Source organism: Pan troglodytes, chromosome 18, assembly GCF_028858775.2.
Source record: "Pan troglodytes isolate AG18354 chromosome 18, NHGRI_mPanTro3-v2.0_pri, whole genome shotgun sequence".
Taxonomy (NCBI): Eukaryota; Metazoa; Chordata; class Mammalia; order Primates; family Hominidae; genus Pan; species Pan troglodytes.
The window spans coordinates 32,866,786-32,888,443 of NC_072416.2; the positions used below are offsets into that span (position 1 = coordinate 32,866,786).

The window sequence follows — 21,658 nt, forward strand, 5'->3', positions numbered from 1 at the left end:
GGAAGAAGACCCAGAGTTGAAAACCGACAGTCCACAGGCCAAAACCTTCCCAAAACAGTGTTGATTCCTTTGTAGTTAATTGCCAACATCTAAAAAGTGGTAGCTTTCACCTACAAATCCAGATTTCAAAACTTGTCTTGAAAAAACAGAAAGATCTGGCAGTCATGGGCCAGCATTCTGCATGGAACAGCCAATTGGTGGCTGGGTCTACGGGAAGGGTACAGAGGCTCCTGGTCATAGGCTTCCAACACCTTAGACATCTTACACCAAGCCATCTTTCCTTGTTTGCATTATCTGCCTGGACTCTAAAAATAACCAGAACAATTTATGTTTTCTGCTGCCATGTAGGAGCTTAGCTTAGAAAGAGCCAGACTGCTTTTGAGGTGCATCTAACATTCCCTATAGGAGAATAGGACTGGAAGCTACAATACACAGAGAGTCTGAAAGACAAGTTGTTAGGATATTTGCACTGCTGCAAAGCAATTACTAAATAGAATGTAGGAGCTTGTTCCCAACAGTGGGCTATGTTTACACAGTGGGCGAGTTTAAACAAGGAAGAAACCAAAATAGGTGAGAACTAGGGCCACAACTGCCTATTTTCCTAGCCACTGCTGCCTGAGAACTACATCAATATTATCCTAATGAGAAGACATTGATAGTTATCATTAAAACTGTACTTTAGATATTACAATTTCAGGAGGAAGCATTGAGAGAGAAGTGAGAGAGAAAGAGGCAAACTGCATGAAATGTATTCTATAGCATGGGTTTAATTATTTCCACCTGGTTGTTTTTGTAAAACTGATTTTAAAAAAAGCACTCTAGGTTTTGATAAGATGAGTGATAAAGTTTGGGTATTTGTCCCCTCCGAATCTCATGTTGAGATGTGATCCCCAGTGTTGGAGGTGGGGCCTGGTGGGAGGTGTTTGGGTGTTGGGGGTGGATCCTTAATGAATGTCTTGGTGTCATCATCCTCGTGGTGATGAGTGAGTTCTTACTCTGAGTTCAGCGAGATCAAGTCATTTAAAAGAGGCTGGCACCTCCCACCTCTCATTCTTGCTCCTGCTCTTGCCATGTGACACACCAACTCCCCTTCCTTTCCACCATGAGTGGAAGAGGCCTAAGGCCTTCAGCAGAAGCAGATGCTGGTGCCATGCTTCCTGCACAGCCTGCAGAACGGTGGGCCAAATATACTTCTTTTTTTTATAAATTACCCAGCTTTAGGTATTTCTTTATAGTAACACAAGAATGGACTAACATGGAAAATTGATATCGAGGAGTGGGGCATTGCTATAAAGATACTTTAAAATGTGGAAGCAGCTTTGGAACTGGGTAATGGGTAGAGGTTGGAAGAGTTTGGAGGGCTCAGAAGGAGACAGGAAGGTAAAGGAAAGTTTGGAACTTCTTACAGACTTAAGGACTTAAGTAACTGTGACCAAAATGCTTAAAGGAATATGGACAGTGAAGGCCATGCTGATGAGGTCTCAGATGGAAATGAGGAACTTATTGGGTACTGGAGCAAACGTCACCATAACAAAGAGCTTGACTGAATTGTTCATGCCCTGGGGATCTGTGGAAGTTTGAACTTAAGAGTGATGACCTGGGGTATCTGGCAGAAGAAATTTCTAAGCAGCAAAGTGTTCAAGAGGTGGCCTGGCTGCTTCTAACAGCCTATGATTGGTGCCCAGACAGGAAGGCTGGAGGCATCTTCCAAAACAGTAGTGGCTCTTTGTTTCCAAGCAATAAAAACTGACACCAGCAAACAAAAACCAAAAGGTTTATTGGAAGTATATTGAGTACTTGTGGATGGATGGGAAGGCTGGAAAATGGGAAATAGAATTATGGGTAAGCACCCAGGAATCCCTGCGGATAAAAATGTAAGCAATTCTGAAGGGTCCAAGAATCAGGGACTTCCACAAAGTCCCCCAAAGAGTGCCAAGCTGGAATAGATGGGTTCAAACATTTTGAGCTATTGTGTTCTCCTAATTCCAGAGAGGGAGTTTACTAATTAGCCTAGCCTAGGTCAAGGGAAACTGGATTGTACGTTCACATGTAAGCTTTATGAAGTCAGAAGTGAGAAGACAACAACTATTATCAATCAATGTTTTCAACAGCCAGGTCAGTGTCTGAAACAAAGATGTTCAATAAATATTTGTGGAATGAACCAACGAAGGAGTGACAACACGTTTCCACCCTTTGACTAGGGTAAAATAAAGCATCTGGAAAAAAAATCCCCCATATCCAAAGCCCAAAGGAAATCAGGGTAATATCACAAGAGTAGTGCATTGAATGGGCAGCCAATAGAGGGGGGTATATAGAGAAGTACTTTTGATTTCCCAGCGAGGTTTAGATGACAAATGTGGAAAACTTCAAATCTCTCCCAGTGTTTTTCACATTTCAACATAGCAATGAGGAATCAAGGTCATATGGTATCTAAATCCTTTCTTGCTTTCTTGCCTACACAATGGTGACCAGATTTGGGGTGCTGTTGACTGTTAACCCAAGGACCCGTATCTATCCACCTGTTCTTGTTCTGATGAAAAAGGTCATATGCTGGTGGCAACCATGCCCTGAGTGAGTTCCCTGAGATGCAAGCACATCTCCAAGAACATGCCATATGTACAAGAGGCTGTTCCAAGGAGAAGCAAATTTGCACATCCCACTCAAAGGGGGGATGGCAAGGATGGGTGTGAGAAGCCCCCAGATTTTCTGCTGCTTCTCTGAGGTGCTTTAGGAAGGAGCACATGTCTCATTTCAAAGGATCAAGGAAAGAACATCACCTGGGAAATGGGAAATGGTCAAGAAGGCTCGATTATGAAGCAGCTTCAGTGTTGATGATGAAGCAATGCAGCTTTCCTAAGTGGATCCAACTGCTCGTTGCTTTTACAGTGCAAGCCATTCATTTTGCCAGTTGGTCTTTACCATGGTAGCTCTTAAATATCTTGTCTTGTGAGGTCCTCAACACACTTAATGTGTGAGTCTCATACACTCAGTTGGAGCACAGGCTAGGACTGGCCTTTTGAATGTTCCTTATAACAAAAGCAGGTCTAACGTTTCACCTCTACGTTCGCTGTAAGTTGGAGCCCTTTGTAGTGTTTCTATTACTTGGGGTTGGAAGCATTGATGCTGAGTGTTTGGGATGAACCTGTCTGGAGAGGAAAGGAGAACAAAATGTCTAGGATAGACCTAGAGCAGAGGTCAGAGGGCCCTTGGTCCTAATCTGACTATATGCATTTTTTTTTTCATCCCGCATAGAATTAACTTTATTTATTTATTTATTTAGAGACAGATTCTTGCTCTGTTGCCCAGGCTGGAGTGCAGTGGCGTGATCTCGGCTCACTGCAACCTCCATCTCCCAGGTTTAAGCGAGTCTCCTGCCTCAGCCTCCCGACTACTGGGATTATAGGCACGTGACACCACGCCTGGCTAATTTTTTGTATTTTTAGTAGAGACGGGGTTTCATTGTGTTAGCCAAGATGGTCTCGATCTCTTGACCTTGTGATCTGCCCGCCTTGGCTTCCCAAAGTGCTGGGATTACAGGCATGAGCCACCTCGCCTGGCCAGGATTAACTTTTTACAATGTTATTTTTGGAGTCTTCAAAATTGGGAGGCTTTACGTACAAATCTGGATTTCCAATTTGTCTTGAAGCTGTGCAAAGTCTTATGATACTAGGCTTTCCCATAAGACAGTAGAGCTGAGCTGAGCAGTGGCTGCCCCCTTTGGGCAGGGCCTGAGCTGCCGAGTGGAGGCTCCAACAACTTTGATCACAACGTAAAGTTTGTATTTGTAGGCGGTATCCTGTAGGTGTATGAGTTTGCAACCCTGAATCTACCTTTATTTCTCATCGAGAATGCCTGAGGTCTTAAATCTCTAGACTTTTCTTTGCCCTTTTGGATGTGGCTAGAGACTATTATGGGATATGAATGGGAGGCTGTTAGGGCCTTGCGGGCAGACTGGGAAGATGTAACATGGGGCTTGGTGTCTGCATGCTTTAGGGAAAGTTAATCATAATTTGAGTTCATCTTGGTGACTCTTATTGTCTGCTCTCAAGTTTTTTTTTATTTTTTATTTATTTTTATTTTTTTATTGATCATTCTTGGGTGTTTCTCACAGAGGGGGATTTGGCAGGGTCACAGGACAATAGTGGAGGGAAGGTCAGCAGATAAACAAGTGAACAAAGGTCTCTGGTTTTCCTAGGCAGAGGACCCTGCGGCCTTCCGCAGTGTTTGTGTCCCTGGGTACTTGAGATTAGGGAGTGGTGACGACTCTTAACGAGCATGCTGCCTTCAAGCATCTGTTTAACAAAGCACATCTTGCACCGCCCTTAATCCATTTAACCCTGAGTGGACACAGCACATGTTTCAGAGAGCACAGGGTTGGGGGTAAGGTCATAGATCAACAGGATCCCAAGGCAGAAGAATTTTTCTTAGTACAGAACAAAATGAAAAGTCTCCCATGTCTACTTCTTTCTACACAGACACAGCAACCATCCGATTTCTCAATCTTTTCCCCACCTTTCCCCCTTTTGTATTCCACAAAACCGCCATTGTCATCATGGCCCGTTCTCAATGAGCTGTTGGGTACACCTCCCAGACGGGGTGGTGGCCGGGCAGAGGGGCTCCTCACTTCCCAGAAGGGGCGGCCGGGCAGAGGCGCCCCTCACCTCCCTCCCGGACGGGGCGGCTGGCCGGGCGGGGGCTGACCCCCCACCTCCCTCCCGGACGGGTCTGCTCTCAAGTTTTTGAGCAGAGGTTTGGTTTGTAGATAGAGCCTAAATCACCTTAGTATGTGAAAGGTCAGATTGTAAAAGGCCTTGAATGCTACACTAAGGGTTTGTATATAGACAATAGGTTTGAAAACACCAAAATATCCCAAGCTCTGCTGCCCTGCATGTAGTGCCAGGCTACGTGATGCCAATCCTTGTGTTGGGAGCCGGCTGCTCCCCACTGGAGCCCAACAGGGCCATGGGGAATGAATCACAAAGCCAGGGATCAACCATCCACAGAAAGACCTTAAAAAAAAGTAGACCATTTTTTTAAAAGTTTATACTTTCATAACATTTTGTAGAGACAGAAACCCACTCTGCCACCCAGGCTGGAGTGCAGTGGCACAATCATAGCTCACTGTAGTCTTGAACTTCTGGGTTCAAGTGATCCTCCAGCCTCATGCTCCAGAGTAGCTGGGACCACAGGTGCATGCCACCACACCTGGCTAATTTTTTATTTCTTATTTTTTGTGTAGATGGGGTCTCTCTACGTTGCCCAAGTTGGTCTCAAACTCCTGGCCTCATGCAATCCTCCTGCCACAGCCTCCCAAAGCACTGGGATTACAGGAGTGAGCCATCACACCTGAACTCTTTCGTAAATTTTGACCCAGAGTCTTTTCTTTTGTGAACGTATGTCACAGATACTGATATATGTGCACAATGACACATGTGTGACCTGTTTGTGGCAACAATTTTAATACCAAAGACTGAAAACAAAATAAGCCCCTATTGATAGGGAAGCTGATCTAATTATGGCACAGCCACACAACTGAATACTGTGCCATTATAAAGGACTAAGATGTCTATGGGCTTATGTGGAACGATCTTCAAAGTATATCTTAAGTATAATTTAAAAATTGCAAGGTGCTGGCCAGGCACGGTGGCTGATGCCTGTAATCTCAGCACTTTGGGAGGCCGACGAGGGTGGATCACTTGAGGTCAGGAGTCGGAGAGCAGCCTAGACAATATGGTGAAACCCCGTCTCTACTAAAAATACAAAAATCAGCCAGGCATGGTGGTGGGCGCCTGTAATCCCAGTAACTCGGGAGGCTCAGGCAGGAGAATCGCTTGAACTCAGGAGGCGGAGGTTGCAGTGAGCTGAGATTGCGCCATTGCACTCCAGCCTGGGCGTTGCAGCAAGAATCTGTCTAAAAAAAAAAAAAAAAAACTGCGAGGTGTTGATTAGTATTTTTACTGTGTTTCCATTTATTTAAAAAACGTGCAGATGCTTATTTTTGTATAAGGTAAACACTTACTTTGTATTTTTGTATCTTTAGGAGGTCCACAGTAAGTGCTAGGGCACCGGAGTTGAGAGACAGACATTCTTTTCATTGTACATCTTTATGTATTGTTTGCCTATTAGACCATGTTGATATATGCTATTCTTTTTCGATAATAAAAATCGAGTTGTGTGCATGTAATTTTGAGCTTCATTTCTCCTGGAGGCTGCTAAGTTCTTTTTTCTACGAGCTGCAGTACAGTTTTGAAGGAAGAATCCCTAGTCCTGTTTTCCTAGCAGGACAGAGCAGGTTGTCCTGGGCCCCTGATGAGAGCTGGGATTCATTTCCTGGAATTCTGGGTGAGAACAGTGGCCAGCTGCTACGTGGGGCTTTGGGGAGCTGCTTAGCAAGTGGGCAGGAAGGATACAGGGCCAGAAAGCAATTCTGTGCTGCTTTTTGCATCTCACCTTGTATAATATTTTCAGCCTGACATGTCCCCTTTCACTACTTCACATATTGAATGCACACAGTGTTATTTGTCCTTTCCTCTCTGGGGACCTTTCAAAAAATAAATAGCAGAGATAAAACTCTATCTTGGAGGACTGTGTCCTCTCTTGCAGCTCCCAAAACACAGGCCATGATGGGTCTCTTGCCTCAGTACTGAGGATATAGACGGGGTGAGTTAGGGCAAGGGGGACCCAGTTCGAGACCCACGAAGGACTGTCAAGGGGGTCATAGGAGATAAATTGCTCTGTCAAAAAGAGGGAAAAGGATTCTGGAAAAAGGGAGGCAAGAGCATGAAATCATCTTGGGAACACGACGCATTCATTCTGAAATCAGAGCGATGCTCAGCGTGGCTGGGATGTCAGTTAAAAATGGCAGAAGTAGAAGTGGATGAGACTGGAAAATTCTGTAGGGGCTTTAAAATTTATTTTGAAAAAAATTAGATTCCTAGGAGGTTTTTTAAAAATAAGAGAGTAAAGACTCACTTTATTTGACAAAGGTAATTAGTAGTATAGAATATGGTTACCAGAACAAATCCCTCCTAGCTAAAACCAGAAGAGAGACAGTTATCCTTCCTAGCCCGAGGTGATAAACCCTAAAAGAAGGCAGTGACAGTAGCAATATAAGGTTGAGGGCAGATCTGAAAGAGATTTGTGAAATAAAATCAAATAGCTTGATTTAGGGACTAAACGAAGAAGCAGATGGAATGTCAACAATGACCGAGTGTCTGGCTTGGAGTGAATGGTGACTAGGTTGGGGAGGTAATTTTTTTTTTTTTTTTTTAAGGCAGGATCTTGCTCTGTCGCCCAGGCTGGAGTGCAGTGGCGTGATCATAGCTCACTGCAGCCTTGAACTCCTGGGCTCAAGTGATCCTCCTGCCTCAGCCTCCCAAGTAGCTGGGACTGCAGGCACACACCATCATGCCTGGCTAATTTTTTAACGTTTTGTAGAAATGGGATCTTGTTATGTTCCTCAGGATGGTCTTGATCTTCTGGGCTCAAGCAATCCTCCCACCTTGGCCTCCCAAAGTGCAGGATTACTGGCATGAGCGACCGTGTCCTGCCCCAGGCAGTAACTTTACCTCTTACAGCTGGAGGAGTAGTTTTTGACCTTGAAGTTTTTATCTTTGTATTTCATCCACAATAATAAGAGTTGTTTGTCAGTGAATGTCCTCTAATTGCATGAATTTACTTGACTAAATATATACGACGTCCTCACGCCGGGGCTGGCACAAGGGACCTTGTAAGGTACAAAGGTCACATTAATTTTTGGAGTAGGATATTTTAGATCTCTCTCCCTCTCCTCCAAGAGAACCAGCAAAGGTTCCTCCTCCTATCTGAAGAACAATGAAAGCATCAATAAAAATTAAAAATAAATAACACTATTGTCTTTTGAAGATCAATTTCAAGTCCTGCCACTTCAGTAATTTTCCCTGTATACCAGTACAATGTTTTTTTCTACATAAACAGCAATAACTTGGGGGTTACTCAGGGAAGACAGTGAGGAGATGACAAAATTATGAACAAAATCATTAATCAAAGACTGCACAAGACTAGCAAGTATCATAGCTGCTGAGTGTGACGATACTTTTGTTTTGTTGTGAGCAGCTCAGACCCAAGGGGCATGGATGAGCCTTTGGAATTGCTTGGAGGGAGGAACAATGGAGGATCAATACTCACTGGCAGTATGGCTTCTCTGGCCACCGCAAAGCCTGCTCAATGACAACCTGGCTAGGTCTCTTGGCCCTGTTGGGATGAGGCTGTTGTGCTGTCTTGGGGAGGGCAATCCTTCCTCTTGACAGTTTCCTGGAATTTGCTGGGCTTAGAGGCTGCTTTCCTTTGCCTCAAGCAGGATTTAACAAGCTGTGGAGGTTTTCGGTTCTGCTGCTTTTTCTGCCACTCTTTTCTTGTTCAGTTGCCAGCAGGCCTTCGTCCTTCTAGGATTCCAAGCTGTGGCTTCTCTGAAGGCTGATGTAATGGTTCTAAGCCTCAGAATAGAAGACCCACTTTTTGATATGATCTCTCTGTTGTCAGCCTGTATGTTCACCTCACTGACTCCTCTTTTCCCTCTTAGCAGCCCTTCTAAATGTCCTACCAGCATCTTTAAATGTCTTTCCCCATGAGGATCTCTCCTTGGTTCTCCTTTGATCTCTATTTACTCTCTTCTTAGGCTACTCCATTAAATTGCATGGTTTCAGCTAATGAATCTATATAAAAAGACTCCAAAGCATTCATCTTTAGGTTCAACTTCTTGCTTGAATTCTGGTCCAGCATTCATTCATTTATTCGTTGATCAATTCATTCAGAAAACATTTATTGCCCATCTGTGCTATGCCAGACCCTGCCCTAAGCAGTGGGCATAGAGACGAGACAGACACAACCCCGGCCCTCATGAAACCTCCATTCTAGCTCTTCCAGTTTTCTGTTAGACATTTAGACTTACATGTGTCTCAAACCTGTCCCAGTCTGGATATATAACCTGTGCCATCCAACCTGCTCCCTCAGCCTGGCAGACTTCTGTTAAGGGCCTCACAGTCTCTGGGGCCACCCAGTTACACACATCTCCTCTCTGTCTTATCCCCAACACTCACTCTCCACTGTGTCCCTACCACCAAGGTTCTGTGCCATTCATGTTTGTTTCCAGCTCCCCTTAAAGGCAGGAAATGAAGAGTAGAGAGAAGACACAGCGAGTTTCAAGACCTCATATTTTATTTGGGATGCAAGCAATGATTCTTCATTTTTCTTTTCTTTTTCTTAGAGTTGGAGATGAGGTCTGGAGATGTTTCCCAGGCTGGATTCGAACTTCTGGGCTCATGTCATCCTCCTGTCTCGGCCTCCAGAGTAGCTGGGACCACAGGCACATGCCACCATGCCTGGCTGGTTACTGTACACGTTTAAAGATTAAAAAAAAAAAATCAAGGGTGTTTGAAAAAAAAAAATACTACCCTGTCTGTGTGTTCATTTACATACCCCTATAGGCACTGGAGTTTTTGATATCTAGGTAGGTCAACAGAACAAAAAGGCTCCTTTCTCACCCAAAGCCCAGATCAACAAAACAGTTTAAAAAAAAAGAAAGAAAAAAAAAAAAAAAAGAAAAAAACCTCAGCTGCGCAGACAAACACAGAAACTGAGGACGGGGAAGAGAAGAAAGTTGTGGATTCTATTCCAGATGCAATTTCCAATCTCCCATGCATAGTAACAGACAACTCCTTCCTAATGTAAATTGCCAGCCATCAAGTATTCTTAGGTGGTATTTGAATTTAAGTAAAATGACTCCTTGGGCAACTACCTGACGGCCAACAGCTTTTACAACACGTTTTCTGATATAAAGTGTTTTACAGAGAGCTTGTATCTTTTTACTACCGAGCATTACATTCTGAACAGAAACTTCATAAGATTTTTCAGCAGAGAGTTTTAAGAGTTTCCATCATAGGACCTAACAACAACTGTGTTCTATTATTTTTAGTGCAAGAGTAAAGACCCAAGAGAAACAGCATTTTCAATTTGACTTTATGGCCCCCCAAGTTGTGCTCGAGGTAAATGAAAGTTAAAAACTCGTACTGGGAAAAGAGCAAGGACTTTCGACTCCAACTTGGGTTTGAAATCCACTACTACTTATGAGCGATTGCACTTTGGGCAAGTTGCTTAAGTCATTTGTGTCTCAGTTTTCTCATCTATTAACAAAAGTAATTCTACTCTATAGAATTGATGCAGCAAAGGTTTATAGTATGGAGCCTCATACATAGTAGGGTATCCCAAATGCTTTAGTTCTATGTAACTCAACTCAAACCAGCTTAAGAAAAAATGAAAATTTCTTGGCCTGCCTAACTGAAAAGTTCAGCATAAGGTGGCTTCAGGCATAGCTGGATCCAGGAGCTCGAACAATGTCATCAGGATACAATCACCCCCAACTTTCGGCTTCATTCTTCATTGAGCCCAGTAGACTAGCTAGCTTATTTCTGGAGCAAGCAAAACAGAAAACTCTGAAAGAACAGAGGCTGAGATGCAGAAGGCCTGGATGAACCCTTTCTGGACAGGAAAAAACAGGTTTGGACACCATAGCCCATGTGATGTGTCCTAGTGGGAATGGCATTCAGGCCAGCGTAAGGACACATTTCATCTTTGAGGGCAGCAAAGATCCCCTGGTGGCCATCAAGCAGACCACCCGGAGGCAAAACTCCTTAGCTGAGGAATTCAGAAGTAATTAGACTTTTCTATTATCTGAAGCAGACACCTGGTACCAGGCTTCTTTTCTAAAATGTGTAAGAAACTAGAATTTCTATACATCTCTGCATAGCATGCATGTCAGAACTCATTGTGCAAAACTTGCTGACATCAAGGCACCAAAATGTCTACAAATGTAATCATTTATCATGACCAACATGGATGATAGGGCCCAAATTACCCTTAGGCTCTGTATTAGTTCATGCTCATGCTGCTAATAAAGACATACCTGAGACTGGGTAATTTATAAAGGCTAGAGGTTTAATAGACTCACAGTTCCACATGCTTGGAGAGGCCTCACAATCATGGCTGAAGGCGAAGGAGAAGCAAAGTCACGTCTTACATGGTGGCAGCCAAGAAAGCATGTGCGGGGAACTCCCCTTTATAAAACCATCAGATCTTGTGAGACTTATTCACTATCATGAGAATAGCATGGGAAAGATCCACCCCCACGATTCAGTTACCTCCCACTGGGTCCCTCCCATGACATGTGGGAATTATGGGAGCTACAATTCCAGATGAGATTTGGGTGGGGACACAGACAAACCATATTAAAGTAAAAATCCACCATGGCACCCTCAGTCCTCTCTTCCTGGGGCACCTTGATGCCCTCTTCTGCAGGGTTCTTTCTTTTTAAAAAAACCTATACTGTTGTTGGGAAATTCTTCTTACTACCGGTGAGCCAATCACTTTCCATTGCCAGGGCTCTGATGCCTCTCCTGGTAATCATCATCAAAGTCCCATGGAACAGGCGGGTCCAAGATTATAATTTCCATTTGGCAGATAAGGAAACTGAGGCTCCGTCTGAGTTTTCTCTTGCTGCTATTACACATTACCATAAACTCAGTGACTTGAAACAATACAGGTTTATTATCTTGCAGTTCTAGAGGGCAAGAGTCTGGAATAAACCTTACTGGGTTAAAATCAAGGTGTCACAGGCCTGTGTTTCCTCTGGAGGCTGTGAAAGAGGATCTGTTTCCTTTCCATTTCCAGCTTCCAAAGGCCACCTGTATTCTTTGGCTGATGGCCCCCTTCCATTTTTTTTTTTTTTTGAGACAGAGTCTTGCTCTGTCGCCCAGGCTGGAGTGCAGTGGCATGATCTCAGCTCACTACAACCTCCACCTCCTGGGCTCAAGCAATCCTCTCACCTCAGCCTCCCAAGTAGCTGGGACTACAGGCACATGCCACCATGCCTGGCTATTTATTGTATTTTTTTTTATAGAGATGGGGGTCTCACTATATTGCCCAGGCTGGTCTTGAACTCCTGAGCTCATGTGATCCTCCTGCCTGGGCCTCCCAAAGGTCTGGGATTACAGGCATGAGCCACCGTGCCTGGCCTCCCCTTCCATCTTTAAAGCCAGCAGCATAGCATCGTCAACTTTCTCTCTGACTCTGACCCTCCTGCCTACTTCTTTCCTTTATAAGGACACGGTGATTGTATGAGGTGCACCCTGATAAAGCAGGATAATCTCCCATCTCACATCTGAAAAGTATTTTTTGCCGTGTAAAGTAATATATTTACAGGATCCGAAGATTAGAACATGGGCATCTTCATCCACTATGCAGCCAATCACAGGCTTATAAGGTAGAAGCCCTGCAACCACTCCTTAACAGCTCAGCTGAGATTTTAACTGAGGTTAATGGTTCTGAATTAAGAGACTTCAGATAAGAATGCTGGCTCTCCTGCAGAGTTGCTGTGTGACCTCAGTTAGGCCTCTCTGACCTTCTCTCCTTTTCTGTAGAATGGGGGTGTGGTTTTTTTGTTTTTTTTTTTTTTACAGACAAGGTCTTGCTCTGTTGCCCAGGCTGGAGTGCAGTGGCACAATCATGGCTCACTGGAACCTTGAACTCCTGGGTTCAAGAAATTCTCCAACCTCAGCATCTCCAGTAGCTGAGACAACAGGCATGTGCCACCATACCTGGCTAATTTTTAATTTTTTTGTAGAGTTGGGGGTCTCATTATATTGCCCAACTGTTCTCGAACTCCTGGCCTCAAGTGATTCTCCTGCCACAGCTTCCCAAAGTGCTGGGGATATTGTTTTAATGATTCAGTGAGACGCTGGCATTAAGTGTCTAGCGCAGTGGCTGGCATGGAAAATGAGTGATGACAGGCATTTCCGGTGTTTTTAACAGCCTTGAACTTGCCCTTTTGAACATCTGGCTCAGGAAAAACAGGGGAAGAGCCAATGGCATATTGGAGTAGAACGAGCTTGGGCTTTGACTCAGCCATATGATGATAAAGAACTTGAACTTTCTCTGACTTTCAGTTTCTTTATTCATAAATGAATGCAGGAGGCCCTTCTGTCACAGAATTAAGCAGAAAACGTCTGCCTCATAGCTGGTACCCTCAAGAAATACAAACTTTTTCTCTCACTGCCTTCCATTCATCCTCCTTTCTAATTGATTTCCTTCACTTTTTCTCTTCTCCGTCTCTTCCTTTCTTCCTCCCTCCATCTGGCCCTTCTTTCTTTCCTTCCTCCCTACTTCCCCTCCTTTCCTCTCTCCCTCTCTTCCATTTCCCATATGTGAGACCCCTATTTAAGAGCAATTGGCCTATCTCAGGGACTTCTGGTGTCTGCTCTTGGTCTCCCCTCTTATGTGTCACCGCAGCCTGTACTTTGCATTCATCAGTTTCTTACTCGTACAATCCAAATGCTAATGACCCCTGCCCAACCTTCCCTCTTATCCTCCTCCACTAACGTGAGTCAACACACCCTAGAATAACTGTACAGATGCAAACAGGATCCACTCTCCCCACCCCATCCCCTGTGCAGGAAGTGGACTCAAAACCGTGCCATCGTTGGAAACCTCTAACGGTCCAGAAAGGGGAGGGACAGTCTTTTGTAAGGAGCCCCCAGAGCTCCTTTCCTCCCTAGCAGGGCCCTATCTATTGAGCCGGCTGATGCCCACGCTGATGCCCTCATTCCCTTTCATGCACTGGTGGTTTTCAGTCTGATATTGAAAGTGCAATATGCTTGCCAGTAATGATGTCTTATTGGAGTGTAAAAATTTTCCCATTTTGCTGCTTTATCCTGAATTTAAAGTATTTTGAAATTCACTTACATCAGAGAGGACCAGAGGCCCGACATTTGCTGTAAATAAACTCATGCCTTCAAAGGTGTTATCTATGAAATGGGAGATGGGATAGGTTACTGTTTCTGTGGCTCATGCGCCAGCTGGCAGAATTGGTCACAGAGCTTTTCCATCATGAGAACTGGCAGCCTCTTTTCTTCCAAGTGTTGGTCACGGGTGTAAGGACACTCTGACCTTGCGTTGTGAATCTATTCAATTGAAGTTTGTCCAACATGTGGAGTTGGAGGATCATTTAGCTCTTCAGTCTCTGCTTGGAAAATCTGAAAATCCTGAAGCTACAGCAGAGACTAACAATATAATGGATTCAAGCAGGGTTTGGTGGGGTGGCTGTTATTAGTGGAGTGGTTACCGTGCACACAGCACTCTGCCAACAGCTTTTTGCAAGTTATCTTAACTAAACCTCTCAACAACCCTGCTAGATTGTTGCAAGACCACTCAGACAGTTAGATGTTCCTGAAACTTTCTTGCCATCTACCATCATGATATTCATAAAAAATAAATCAGGAAAACTTCTCACATAAGTTGCAGTAGGTGTCTAGATTTACTAATGTGTTACAGTGACCCAGTCACGACCAGAGATTCCTTGGATCCAAAGGCAGTGTTCTCTATAGTCACAGTTGTTAAGAGCCTGCACAGGCTGGGTGCGGTGGCTCACGCCTGTAATCCCAGGACTTTGGGAGGCCAAGGTGGGCAGATCACCAAGCTCAGGAGTTTGAGACCAGCCTGGTCAACATGGTGAAACCCCGTCTCCACTAAAAATACAAAAAATTAGCTGGGCATGGTGGCATGCATCTGTAGTCCCAGCTACTCGGTAGCCTGAGGCACGAGAGTCATTTGAACGTAGGAGGCAGAGGTTGCAGTAGCTGAGATCGCACCATTGCACTCCAGCCTGGGTGACACAGCAAGAGTCCGTCTCACTCAAAAAAAAAAAAAAAAAAAAAAAGAGCCTGCACACTGGGGTGCATCTTGGCTCAGCTACTTCCTAGCTGTGTGACATTGGACCAGTCATTTAAACTCTCTGGGCCTTAGTCCCCGCATTTGTAAAACGTGGATACTAATGGTACCCTCCTCATAGGGTTGCGTGAGAATTACATGAGTTCTTGTATGTGAAGCACTTAGAAGAGTAGCCACCGATGGTAAATGCTGTATAAATATCCACCAACTAAAACCTTTAAAAACGGCTTTACCTTCCCTGTGACGATGTTCTCAGCTGTCTCCCACAGGTCTGGGTCACTGGTATGCCTCAGATGACAAGCAGTAGAAAATGGAGCTCAGGTTCAGAAGGGTGGGAGGGTGGAAAAAGATGAGAGATTCCTTAATGGGTAATGTACTTTATTCTGGGAATGAATATGCTGAAAACTCTAACTTCATCACTACACAATATATCCCTGTAGCAAAATTTCACCTTCTACTGCATACATTTACACACACACACAGACACACACACACACACAAAATCATGTTTAAACCTAATCTTTACTGTGGCGGTAGTAAGGGGTAGGGCTTTAGGAGGTGATTATTTCATGGAACTCCACCCTCATGGATGGGATTAGTGCTCTTTTTGTTTTGTTTTGTTTTTTCTTGTTTGAGACGGAGTCTCTCCCTGTCACCCAGGCTGGAGTGCAATGGTGCAATCTCGGCCCACTGCAACCTCTGCCTCCCTGGTTTAAACGATTCTCCTGCCTCAGCCTCCCTAGTAGCTGCGATTACAGGTGCCCGCCACCATGCCCAACTACTTTTTGTATTTTTAGTAGAGATGGGGTTTCACCATGTTGGCCAGGCTGGTCTCGATCTGACCTCATGATCTGCCCATCTCAGCCTCCCAAAGTGCTGGGATTACAGGCATGAGCCACCGTGCCTGGCAGGATTAGTGCTCTTATAAAAGAAGCCAGAGGGAGCTGGCTCACCCCTTCCACCATGTTGGGGTGTGGCAAGAAGGCACCATCTCTGAGGCAGAGAGAGAGACCTCACCAGACACCAAATCTGCTGGCATCCTCATCTTGGACTTCACAGCCTCTAGAGCCATCAGCAATAAGTTTCTGTTGCTTATAAATTACCCAGCCTAAGGTATTTTGCTATAGAAGCCTGAATAGACTAAGACAGGACTCTACCCCTCAACATCATTACATGGCTGTCTCATTATTCAGAACTTGAACCAAATGCCATTTCCTCACTTCCTCAGAGAGGCCTTCCTTAGTGTTCTGGTCACCTCACGCATTCATCACATTAAACTTCTGCCACTTTTAGAGGGTGGGAGAGATTAGATGGGTCAATGTGTCTGTTAACTATTTATCGAAATCTTCACTATGTACTAGGCAATGGGGATTCAGTGATTAGCAAGATACATTCCCTTCTTCCCAAAAGAATTTATGTTTTGGAGTGGGAAGGCAGGAAATAAACAGATAAATATAAACATCTGAATACAGTAATTTCTGGTTTAGTTGAATACTTTAAAAAGGAGCCTTGTAACATATGAAAAAAAGCTCAACATCACCGATCATTCGAGAAATGTAAATCAAAACCACAGTGAGATACCATCTCACACCAGTCAGAACGGTGATTATTAAAAAGTCAAGAAAAAACAGATGCTGATGAGGTTATGGAGAAATAGGAATGTTTCTACACTGTTGCTGGGAATGTAAATTAATTTAATCAATGTGGAAGATGGTATGGCAATTCCTCAAAGGTCTAGAACCAGAAATACCATTTGACCCAGCAATTCCATTAATGGGTATATACCCGAAGGAATATGAATTATTCTGTTACAAAGATACATGCATATGTATGTTCTTTGCAGCACTATTCACAATAACAGAGACATGTAATCAATGCAAATGCCCATCAATGATAGACTGGATGAAGAAAATGTGGTACATATACACCATGGAATACTATGCATCCATAAAAAGGAATGAGATCATGTCAATTGCAGGGACATGGATGGAGCTGGGAGCTATTATCCTCAGCAAAGTAACACAGGAACAGAAAATCAAACACCACATGTTCTCACTTATAAGTGGGAGCTGAACAATGGGAACATATGGACACAGGGAAGGGAACAACACACACTGGGGCCTGTCGGGGTTGAGGGAGGGAGAGCATTAGAAAAAATAGCTAATGCATGGTGGGCTTAATACCTAGGTGATGGGTTGATAGGTGCAGCAAACCACCATGGCACACGTTTACCTGTGTAACAAACCTGAGCATCCTGCATATGTACCCTGGAATTTAAAATAAACATTTAAGTTTAAAAAAAGAGGCTTGTACAACTATTAGTCTTTCTGGAAAATTTCTGGACTGTCTTATATGGCCTCAATATCTATTTCTAAAGTCTCACTGGAGCGCATAAGTAGTATGTTACTCTTGAGTTGGTTTTTAAACGGGAGTCATTGGGCGGAATACTTTCTTTCTTGTCAGAAGTCTCAAGCTAATTTCATTTAGAAGGGGTCTTGGGCTGTCAGGCCATTTCTTGATCTAATATTCAAGCACAGTGCTATTGGTGGTGGAGGGAGGAGGAGGATGGCCTAACAAGTCTCTCTCTATATAGCTTTCCTGGATTCAAGGCATGGAGCATACCTCAATAACGATCAGAAGGAGAGAGATCTGATCTCAGCAAGGGGAAATAAATAAATAAATAAATAAAGTATTAGTTTCATGCAAACGTAACTGTCGTTTTTGTCATTAAAAGTAATGGCAAAAATTAAGCAATGTTATTACTTTTAATGACAAAAATCACAATTACCGTTGCACCAACCTAATATTTTTGCAGAGAAATAGTGCCCATCTGAGAGTCCAGCAGTATGGGAACAGGCTTATATTCAGGATGGCTTGCATCATTGATAAGAATCTCTTGAGTTTACACAGAACTTTTCACATATGCACCTGAGTCTGGCTTAGGTTTGTGCACTTGTTTCTTTTGAGCTTGTGTAGTTATATTTTATACTGCCCTGGAGAAGGCAGAAGAGTTTGTATGTACACAGAGGAAAGCACAGTGTTTTTAACAATAACAGTCTGCTCAGCCTGTATCTTCCCCCCACTTTGGAGACAGGGTCTCACTCTGTGGTCCAGGTTAGAGTGCAGTAGTGCAATCACAGTTCACTGCAACCTCCACCTCCCAGGCTCAAGCCATCCTCCTGCCTCCTACCCGGAGGTTTAATAACCTCCTAAGTAGCTGGAACTACAGGCATGACACCACTGCACCCAGCTAATTTTTGTAGTTTTGGTAGAGACAGGATTTCACCATGTTGCACAGGCTGGTCTCAAACTCCTGGGCTCAAGCAATCCACCTGCCTTGGCCTCCCAAAGTGTTGGGATTACAAGTGGGAGCCATTGTGTCCACTCAGCCTATATCTTAATGATGAGGATGGATCCCTTGACACGTGGAGCCCATTTTCTAACAGGTGTCAGGGGACTCCTCTTTGCAGGACTCCTGGCTCTCAATTGGATATAAGCTTGCTATGGACTGGATTATGTCCCTTAGAATCTGTATGTTGAAACTCTAACCCCCAATGTAATGGTACATAGAGATGGGATGAGGCCTTTGGGAGATAATTAGGTGTAGATGAGGTCGTGAGGCTGGGATCCTCATGGTGGGATTAGTGACCTTATAAGAAGAGATACCAGAGAGCCATCTCTCTTTCTCTCTCTCTACCATGTGAGGAGCAGCTGTCTGCAAGCCAAGAGGAGAACCTTTGCCAGATCCCGACCATGCTGGTTCACTGATCTCAGACTCTAGCCACCAGAACTATGAGCAAATACATTTATGTTGTCAGCCCCCCAGTTTATGGGATTTTGTTACGGCAGCTGGAGCTAAGAATTCAGGCCGGGTGTGTTGGCTCACGCCTATAATCCCAACACTTTTGGAGGCTGAGGTGGAGGTTGCTTGAGCCCAGGAGTTCAAGACCAGCCTGGGCGACATAACAAGACCCTGTCTCCACAAAAAGTAAAAAATTAGCTGGGTGTCATGGTGTGTGCCTGTAGTCCCAGCTACTTGGAAAGCGGAGGTGGGAGGATCACTTGAGCCTGGAAGTTTTAGGCTATAGTGAGCCATGTTTGAGCCACTACTTCTCTGGAGCAGGACCCTGTATCAAAAAAAAAAAAAAAAAGGCAGAACTCAAGTCAGCTAACATTTACAGTGTGTCTTTCATGCACCAGGCAATATGCTAAGCCCTGGAGACATGAAGAAAAAGAAGATTTAATCTTGGCCTTAAGGGAAATCATAGTTTAATAGGAAAGACTGCAAATCAGATTACGTTATCACATAGAATTGTTATTTGAGTACTTAATTCTAATAGCAACTGAATCCAAAAGCCTCTTCATTTAAAGCCCAGGTGGTAAATTTCCAGATTTTTTCCATATAAGCAAGACTTATTCCTTGAGAGCGCATAAAGGAGGCAGTCCCCATGAACCCCCTAGATTTTTTTGTCTCACAAATAGACCTAAGATAGCAAATACGGCAAAAGCTTCTTAAGAATGAGACCCTTTTAAGACAAAGTTCCCCTTAAAGCTTGACATGTTCAGAATGACAAGTGTGCTGCTTAAAATCTTACCTCTCAGATTCCCAATCTTTTCAGACTGGCCACCTGATGTTGTTACAGTCTTGCCAGTGCACCACAATAAAGCAGTCTCTCTTTGCGAAGTTTCACTCAGAGTTAATTGTCTCAGGACCAAGAGAATTAAGGAGCATGGACACAAAAGGTGAGGTTGAAGTGAAAGTTTAATAAGTGAAAGAAGTAAGTTCTTTGCCACAGAGAGGGGACATGGAAGAAGGCTGCCATTTTTACAGTTGAATACAAAGGCTTTTATAAGAAACCAAGGAGGGCTGGGTGTCTCATTTGCATAATGCATGAATTTCTGGTAGCTCCACCCCATCCTTCTAGTGTGCATGTGGGCCCTTAGCTCAAATTACTCCATATTGCTTTGCTCCTCTTACTGCACATGTGTCAGGGAATGGAATTTTCCATTGCAGGGCATGTCTGGGCAAGTCACCTGTGTAGCCTTTCTTATCTGTGCAGCTGTGGACATGTCTTAGGCAAGCCCCCCTGTGCAAGTTTCTTTATCTGTGTCTGCAGGCAGTTCTTTTGCTTGAACTGAGGAACCACCCTAGCTGCCCCCCGACCAGCTTCTTCCTTTCTCCTCTCTCAGTGTAACCCCAAAAATCATGCCCTCCAGATAGCAGAGATTAAGAAGAAGTATCTGCACTTAATTACAAGTCAAGATCTCAAGGACATAAAACAAGAAGAGTGGAAAATCTCATCTGGTTTTCATTTCAGGGACCCATAGCAAAGTTTATCTTAACAGACACAGGTCTAGTCAGAACTACAAAACTGACTGATCTGCAGAGCCAGCTCAAACTGCAGGCTTATAGGCTTTCCAGGTCCATGTTCTACTCCATGCCCCTCTTTACAACAGAACAACACAGAAGGACAAGGACAAAGAAAAATGGCAACAACAAAAAAAGGCTGTTTCTGAGGGGAAAGGGATCAAACGATATGAATATTCATACCACAAAATACCAAAAGTACACCAGAGACATCACACCCCAAGACTAGCCACACAGATCCTTTTTTTGCCGTTAATCAAACCTTGCAGAGGAGACAGATAGTGATTTTTACTGTTTGCTCAACTGGATTGCACAGAGAACCAGGCCAGGAGCCTGGCTGGTACGAAATTCTTACACTTTTGCCATGGTGTCAGTTTCCTGGGTTCCCTTTGCTGTGGCTTCCTGAAAAAAAAGAACAATTTTGATGATCTTGCTCACAGTGCCATAACTGTGGGGCCCAGGGCCCTTTGCCCCCTAAAGTTTTGCTGAAAGTTACTGAGGCAGATTGATGAATAGAAGAGTGGCATACAAATTTATTTCACGTGTATACACAGACGCCTTCAGAATGAAGACTCAACTTCCCAAATAGGCTGTAAAAGGAAGATAAATCTCGAGACCCCAAACTCACTAAGCCAAAAGGAAAAGTCAAGCTGGGAACTGGGTGACACAAACCTGCTTCCCATTTGGTTCCTAAATAAGATGGCTACAAAGATAAAAAGCTACATACCTCCCTCACATTTTGCCCATAAGGAAATTCCTTGTAGGCTCCAAGATCTTTACCTTAAATCATTTCTGTTGAATTTCACCTTGGCAATGTAAATTAATAATTTGTCTGCCCAAGCGAGGACCATAAGACAGAACTCAAAGTCATCCCTCCACTCACCTGAGACAAATGCATATCTGATTACTTCCCCTGACCTACTGTCTATGTTACTGTATGTAAAACTGCAGATTCACTGAGCCAGAGGAAGGCAGGAATGACTATTTCCTCTACCCCCTCTCACATGAAAATTGTGTATTCCCTCAATATCTGCCCTTTCTCCTTGAAGCCCTCAAAATCGTCTTTGGAGAAAGACATAGACCTGTCTCCTGGTGCACATCAAGAGCAATTTTGGCAAATCTTTGCCAAAAGTGGGCAACTCTGGCAAATCTAAAAGGATTGAGACTTGCCTCAATCAGTTTTTTCAATTTACAAGGTACAGAAGCTTATACATCATCTTGAGATTACAGAAAACAGGTTATGGGAGTAGGGAGAAGAGGAATTCTATTGAGGGGCAGTATGATGACCAGGGAACAGAAATTAACAGGTGAATAGTTCTGTTTGGAATTTACATGGTCCTTGGAAACAGTGCTTATCTTCAAAGGGGGGTCTGTTCAGATGTGGTTACATTTTTGGTCTTCTTTTTGCAATGGAGAATAAGAGGCAGGGGAACTAGAACACTTGTCCTCAGCGGGTCAGTCCTGTCTCTGCATAGATAAGGAAAATTCTCTTCCAGTACTTGATGGTCTCTAAGAGTTTTTAGTTTAAAACAC

General features: G+C 43.9%; 1 long non-coding RNA gene across 1 annotated transcript; it reads right to left on the bottom strand.

The window, feature by feature from the left end:
• Window positions 1-9,189: 9,189 nt before the first annotated feature.
• LOC129137433 (uncharacterized) lies at window positions 9,190-21,658 on the bottom strand. The gene is made up of 3 exons (XR_008540011.2): window positions 19,353-21,658; window positions 14,991-15,073; window positions 9,190-9,370 (listed from the first exon to the last, which is right to left on the bottom strand). It is a non-coding gene; the product is annotated as an uncharacterized LOC129137433 (long non-coding RNA).